This window comes from Priapulus caudatus, unplaced genomic scaffold (assembly GCF_000485595.1).
Source record: "Priapulus caudatus unplaced genomic scaffold, Priapulus_caudatus-5.0.1 Scaffold35, whole genome shotgun sequence".
In the NCBI taxonomy this organism is placed as follows: Eukaryota; Metazoa; Priapulida; class Priapulimorpha; order Priapulimorphida; family Priapulidae; genus Priapulus; species Priapulus caudatus.
The window spans coordinates 828,706-836,348 of NW_014577096.1; positions in this window are offsets into that span (position 1 = coordinate 828,706).

Here is a 7,643-nt window from a genome sequence, read left to right on the forward strand (position 1 = left end):
TTATTAAGCGAATTGAGAATTACGTGACTTAGATTAAGCACGTTACTTAATTTTCAATAATTTAGGAACAATGCCATCATCGTCCATCCATCTCTTAATCTATCCATCTTTCATCGCCTTTCTTCATCAATCATCCATCCAGCATCCATCATCCATCGTCATCCATCATCAACCATCATCATCCATCATTCCTTAATCCATCAATCATCAATCCATCATCATCCATCCATCCATCTATCAATCCATCATCCATCCATCATCCATCCATCATCCATCCATCCAATACCATCAATCATTCATCATGATCATCGATCGAGTCGATCGATCCATCCATCAATCCATCATCCTCAATTCGATTCATCGATCGATCGATTGATCGAATCCATCCATCCAGCCATCCATCCATGGGTATTCATTAATCTATCCATCAATCCATACCATCCATTCTCATCCATCATCCATTTATCATCTATCTATACTCATCATTGCATCAATCACATCATCAAATCATCATCTACTAATTCACCATCCATCATCCATCATCAATCCAGCCAACTCCAAGTCCATCCACCATTTATCCAGTAGTCCATCATCATCCATACAATCATCATCATCATCCATCATCCATCAATCTCCATCCATCATCATCAGCATCCATCATCCATCACCATCCATCCATCAATCCATCCATCATCCATCATCCATCCATAATCATCCATCATCATCCATCATTCATACGATCCAACTTCGATCGATCGGTTTTTATTCGATCAGCCATCCATCCATCACATCCATCAATCATTCTCGACTCATCGAGTTGATCGACATCATCCAGGCCTATCATGTATTCATTTTTATCAATCCTCATCCAATCCAATCCTTCCAATCATCCATCCATACATGTATTTATCCATCATCTATTATCATCATCTCACATTCATCCATCATCAATTTCACATCCCATCCATCCATCTAGCAATTCATCCATCCAATCCATCCATCCATCAAATCAGCGCATCCATCCTCCATCCGATCCATTTAATCATTCATCATCCATTCATCCATCATCCATCCAGCCATCCATCATCCATCATCATCATCTATCCACCATCCATCGATCCATCATCCTCCATACGATCATCCATCCATCCATCCTCCATCCATCATCCATCATCCTACATCATGCCATCATCATTTCCATATACATCCATTCATCCATAACATCATCCATCCATCATCCATCATCCAGTCCATCAATCATCATAAATTATCATCTATCAATCTCCATCATCCATCCATCATCCTCCCATCCATCCATCATCCATCCATCTTCACCATCCATCTCATCCATCTATCAATCATCTATCATCTCTCCATTATCAATAATCCATCATCCATCATCATCATTTATCTATCCATCAATCATTCAGCCTCAATCATCCATCATTATTATTCAGTCACGATCAAGTCCAGTCATCCATCCATCCATCCATCATCATCGATCTATCATCCATGCACATCTCATCATCCATCATCCATATCCATCATCTATCATCATCTATTTCCATCCATCCTATCATACTATCTCCATCATCAATTCATCCACCATCCATCATCATCCATCATCATCAGTCCATCATCCATCTATAAAATCATCCATCCGTCCATCCATCATCCATTCATCTCCAGTCCATCTCTCATCCATCCTCCACCCATCTTATCCATCATCCATCCATCATCATCATCATCATCATCATCATCGCATCATCATCCTATCATCATCATCATCATCTATCCATCCTCATCCAATCATTCACCATCATCCAGCATCCATCCATCCATCCACATCATCCATTCCATCCATCATCCATCCTCAATCATATCCATAATCTTCATCCATCTCCATCATCATCCATTCATCATCCATCCATCCATCATCCATCAATCCATCCACACATCTACATCCATCCATCATCCATAATCACATACCATCCAACATCCATCCATCCATCCTTTCATCATCCACCAGTCAATCATTTCGATTGATACCATTCATCCATCTATCATCCATCATCCTCCATTAATCCTCATCATCCATCAATTATCATCCATCCATCATTCATCACCATCCATTCATCCATCCATCATCCATATCCATATCCATCATCCATCCATCTCCGTCCTCATCCATCATCCATCCATCTAGTCCATCATCCATCAATTTATTCATCTGCTCAATCCACCATCCATTCCAGCAATCACCATCCATATGTATTATTATATATTCTTCATTTACCACTCAATCATACATCCATCATACATCACCATCCACCTCTATCATATTCTCATCCATCCATCCATCCATCCATCCATCATCATCCATCCTCATCCATCCATCATCATCATCCTCCATCCAATCATCCATCTATCATCCATTTATTCAGCCATCCATCCATCACTCATCATCATCAATCATCATTTAATCATTCATTCACCGATCCATTATACATCCATATCATACCATCATCATCCATCCACCCGTCAATCCATCATCCAGCATCAGCCTCCATCATGTATTCTTTATATATCTTAATCCATCATCCATCAATCATCCATCCATCATCATCCAATGCCATCATAATATCATCATCCATCCATCCCAATCATCCATCCATATCCATCCTCCTCATCATTCATCCCATCCATCCATCATCAATCAATCATCCATCCATCATCGATCATTATCATCATCTATCCATCAATCATCATCATCATCCATATCTATCCATCCATCTCAATTTATTCATCTTCCATCCTCATCATCCAGCATCCATCATCCATCAATTTCATCAGTCGAGTCGATCGATGATCGATCATCCATCAGCATCATACATGTATTCTTTATCTATCCATCCAATCCATCCAGCATCCATCATGCATCCATCCTCCATCCTCCATCATGTATTAGTCCAATCCATCTTATCATCATCCATCCATCCTCATCTCATCCATCATACTCCATTCCATCTACTCATTATCCATCCATCCACCATCAATCAATTCCGAGGCATCCATCCATCATCATCATTTATCCATATCCATCATCCATCCATCCATCCAGTCATCCATCCATCCTCATCCATCATGCCATCATCCACCATCATCCATCATCCATTCCATCAAATACAATAATCATTCACTATCCTCCATCCATCATCCATCCATCTCATCATCAATCATCATCCATCATCCATCCATCCATCCAGTCATCCTATCACATCAATTCATTCATCGATCAAATCGATCGATCGATCGATCTATCAATATCCAGCCATCATCAATTCATTCATGTCGATCGATGATTGATCCAAATTTCATCCGGCCATCATCCATGAAGTTCATTTATCTATCATCCATCCATCATATCCATCATCATCATCACATCCATCATGTATTTATCCATCAATCTATATCCATACCATCCATCATCCATCCATCCAATCCATCCATCGTCATCATCTACCAATTCATCCATCATCATCATCCATCATCCAGCCGTCATCTCCATATCCATTTATTCTTCATCCATCATCATCCATCATACAATCCAATCATCCATCCATAATGCATATCCATACATCCATCCATCCTCTCCTCGCATCTCTCATCTTCTATCCATCTGCTAATCACGACGATATCACAGTGCTTCAAATGCCTTCATCCTGTAATCGTGTGTGTGTGTGTGTGTGTGTGTGTGTGTGTGTGTGTGTGTGTGTATGTGTGTGTGTGTGTGTGTGTGTGCGTGTGCGTGTGCGTGTGCGTGTGCGTTACGAAATAGAGAATAAGAGCTTTCACTAGAGACAAAAATTGAAGACTACTAGATAAGTGAAAGATAGTGATTCACAGCGAAAAAGGTTGTCTGCCGTACATTCAGATACAATGCAATTTGAGTTGACGAAGTTACGTAGAAAACAACCCGACCGCCGAGGGAGAATTAGGAGGAAGCTTACATCACTCTATGTAGGATAACTGTGGTAGTAATACTGTCAAACTTTTGGGCAAGTTTATGTTGACTAACATAGTTGACGGAACAGTGGACTTAAATATGTAAACGTAACTTTGGTAAGCCTATACGGTATCATGATAAATGTGTGAACGTTCATGCAAAATGGGAGCGCGTTGCCACAGTCTATCATAGGACGCACCAACCCGGTGATTTAAAACATAAATCCGATTTGTTAAGAATTAACATATAACATACTTTTTTATTCTTTGGACGATTATTCTAAATGATAAGAAATTGCATGAACAATTCACACATAAATACCTAAAGCTATATATGCTAAATGATAAGCTAAGCACGGTCACTGGAACTACTGTGCGGGGGCACTGGTGATACTGACCAGAAATGCAGAAGTAAGGATCTGGTGATACCAGCGCTTCATGTGCAACATGATCACTAACTAAACGCGATGACACATTTCCAACCAGACGACATATAAAAGAGAATATGGGCTGGAGCCGGTTTCGACGGGACCTCATGGAACAGCAGAAACGAGTAGTCTCACGCTATGGCGTCAGCACAGCAATACGGCCTTATCGGGTTTACGAGCAGCGACATCTATCCAACTAACACGAGAGTGAACGAAATAAGGCAAAGGCTACCAATCTGAGAGTAGAAGTCAACGAGACTGAATGTGCGTCAATTAGAAGAATCTAAGCAGTCTAGCACATACAGCTCAAGAGGCCTAACTAAAACGGTATAGCGAGAACATATAGCCCAGATAGGGCCGCACAGAAAAGGCAAGCATGTAATAAACAGACGAGCAGTTTGAATTTGAGCTAACGACGATGATGTATATCGTGTGCCGGCACAACATAATTAACAGCATTGTAGAGTAAAATTATCCGAATTTTAATGTTGTTATGTGAAGTTGAATATGTAATAACATCGTAGCCTCATACATAGAGAGCTTACGATCGAAAGAAATGCATGGGTAACCTATCGGTGAGATGTAGGAGAAGCCAAATATTGCACTAGCACGATAATCGGTAGGAATGGTAACCTAATGAGGCAAACCTCACCCGACTAGCTTTTGGACTAGTTTGTTTACATTAGAATTCCAGTAAGCATATTTCAGTTGATGTGTGTAGGAATGTATAATTCTAGTAGAGACGGAGAAATATGGTCGAACCTGCTTTACACGACGCCAATTAAATAATTAATTTAATAGCGTGAATTAACTACATCAACGGGCTCAACTAGATCATACACTACTCGTTGTATATAAGGGCCAGCCACAACAAGCTTTGTCATTTTTAAACCGATGACATATATTGTTGGGCAATAAGCGAACAGTTGTCTGCTAATTAGACTTGACGATCTGCAGCCGAATATCCGCCCGAAGCGCGAAAACGCCACCTAGCGGCGATCTAACACATCTTCGCTGCCCCCACTCAAATCACCTTACCCAGGTCCCTTCTGGGTATAGACTAAAGCCGTATAATCGCTCAATTCAGCAGTTGTGGCGATTCCACAAGCCTTTTCACTACGCACGTAGCGAGACATTTCCTAGAAATGCTCGTAATTGTTTGTTTGCTGGTCGGCGCGCTTCGTTTTCCTGTAGAAAAGCGAGTTTCCATTTTGGGTGTTTCATGCCCTGACATTATTTTCGAACATATCGCGTCCCATAGATGGCGCCACGAGGCCATGTTCATGGCATTTTCACACAGTTTTTCTTCACGCGGCTGCTAGACTGCTGCCGGTGCACACGCTGCACTAACTATAAGTTCAGTGTAGCCAAGGATACTTGGCGGAGTGAAGGTCCGTACCAGTCTAGCTGTATCGATGATAGACCGGATCTGTATCAATGATGGACCGGATGTTCAGATTTTTCCGATGATGACGACATAGTTACAGCATCTACATATAGCATAGAGCTAGGCATAGAGCATAGAGCATATATACTTTCGGATTCATACATATCCATCGATATTGCATCCATGCATATATCATGCCACTGTGTTGTAGTGCATAGAACTGTAAGGTTGTTCGATGTGAGGAGTCAAAAGCAGCAAAGATTACTTTCTATCGAACGTCTACCACGCCAACGTGGCGAACGTCTACCACTCCAGTACTCAGTAGTACGGACATCGGTGTTGTTTACTGTTACTCTACTACACAACAAATTGTGTTTACACAGATCTTCTAACCCTTGCAAATACCGTTTGTTGCAGCTAGTAGTAGTACTAACTCTAGTACTATACTATATAGTATTAGTAGTAGTACTAGTAGCTCTAGTACTATAGTAGTAACTTAGTCTAGTACTAGTACTTAGTCTAGTAACCCGACCAGGCTGCGTGACTAACGTCAATATAGGGTATTCTAACCCTAGCAATACCGTTTCTTGGAGCTAGTAGTCTAGTACTAGTACTAGTACTAGTAGGTAGTGGCAGTAGTGCTAGTACTAATAGTACTACTACTGCTACTACTACTACTAATTATTGTAACATGTACTTGTAGTAATACTAATAGTAAGTAATAGAAGTATTCGTAGGTCTGCATACAATTTGAATTTCTCCTGGTCAACGTCAATGTGAATTCGTAATGCTAACAGCGCCCAGTCCTCACCATACAATAACAGCTTATTTTTTACAGCGGCTGCAATATCGTTGACATATATATTAGAAATAGCAACTCCAGATGAGACGGCATCGCACATGTGTCATCTCGCTTCTTCTGCACAGATAGGCCTGCAAGCATTTCACGACCTTATACTGTAGACCAATTGCTTTTAGTTTGGATAGTAACATAGAGTGGTCAACTGTATGCGATGCTTTTTCTATATGTAAAACTAGCATCCCAGTGAAATACCGTTTATCTGCTTCATTGGCAATGTCATCCGTTAACTGAATGAAGGCTGTATGTGTAGAATGACCTCATGGACCGTATAATCGCTCAATTCAGCAGTTTGACTAATTTTCAAGCCTTTTCACTACGCACGTAGGTAGACATTTCATAGAAATGGTCGTAATTGTTCGTTTGCTGGTCGGCGCGCTTGGTTTTCCTCTAGAAACGCGAGTTACCATTTTTGGTGTTTCATGCCCTGACATTATTTTCGAAAATATCGCATTTTGTCATTATTACGTCGTCATTGTTTGTATATAGGTGAACATTTCTATTTACATGAATAGAGACGTATTATTTCCGCATGTATTATTATAAAACCCAGCTTATGTATCCGCTGCAGCAGCCGCTCGTTACATGAAGCCACTGACGCATAATAAAATACAATTCATAATAAAAGTTATACAACACAGTGTAGAAGTAGAAGGTGCTGACACTTTTATTGATATTTTCATTGAACTTACACAGAACAGCAGCTCAATGCAGCTGAGCTGTTTCATTGTATTCCCGGTAAAATTATCGACTGCTCGCTGGCAGCTATGGATCCGTGCGCCGACCTATGCATTCTGCGCACGGATCCATAGCTGCCAGCGCAATGCAGCTGAGCTGTTTCATTGTATTCCCGGTAAAATTGTCGACTGCTCGCTGGCAGCTATGGATCCGTGCGCCGACCTATGCATTCTGCGCACGGATCCATAGCTGCCAGCGCTGCATACTGTCGTAGGACGTTCCCGCG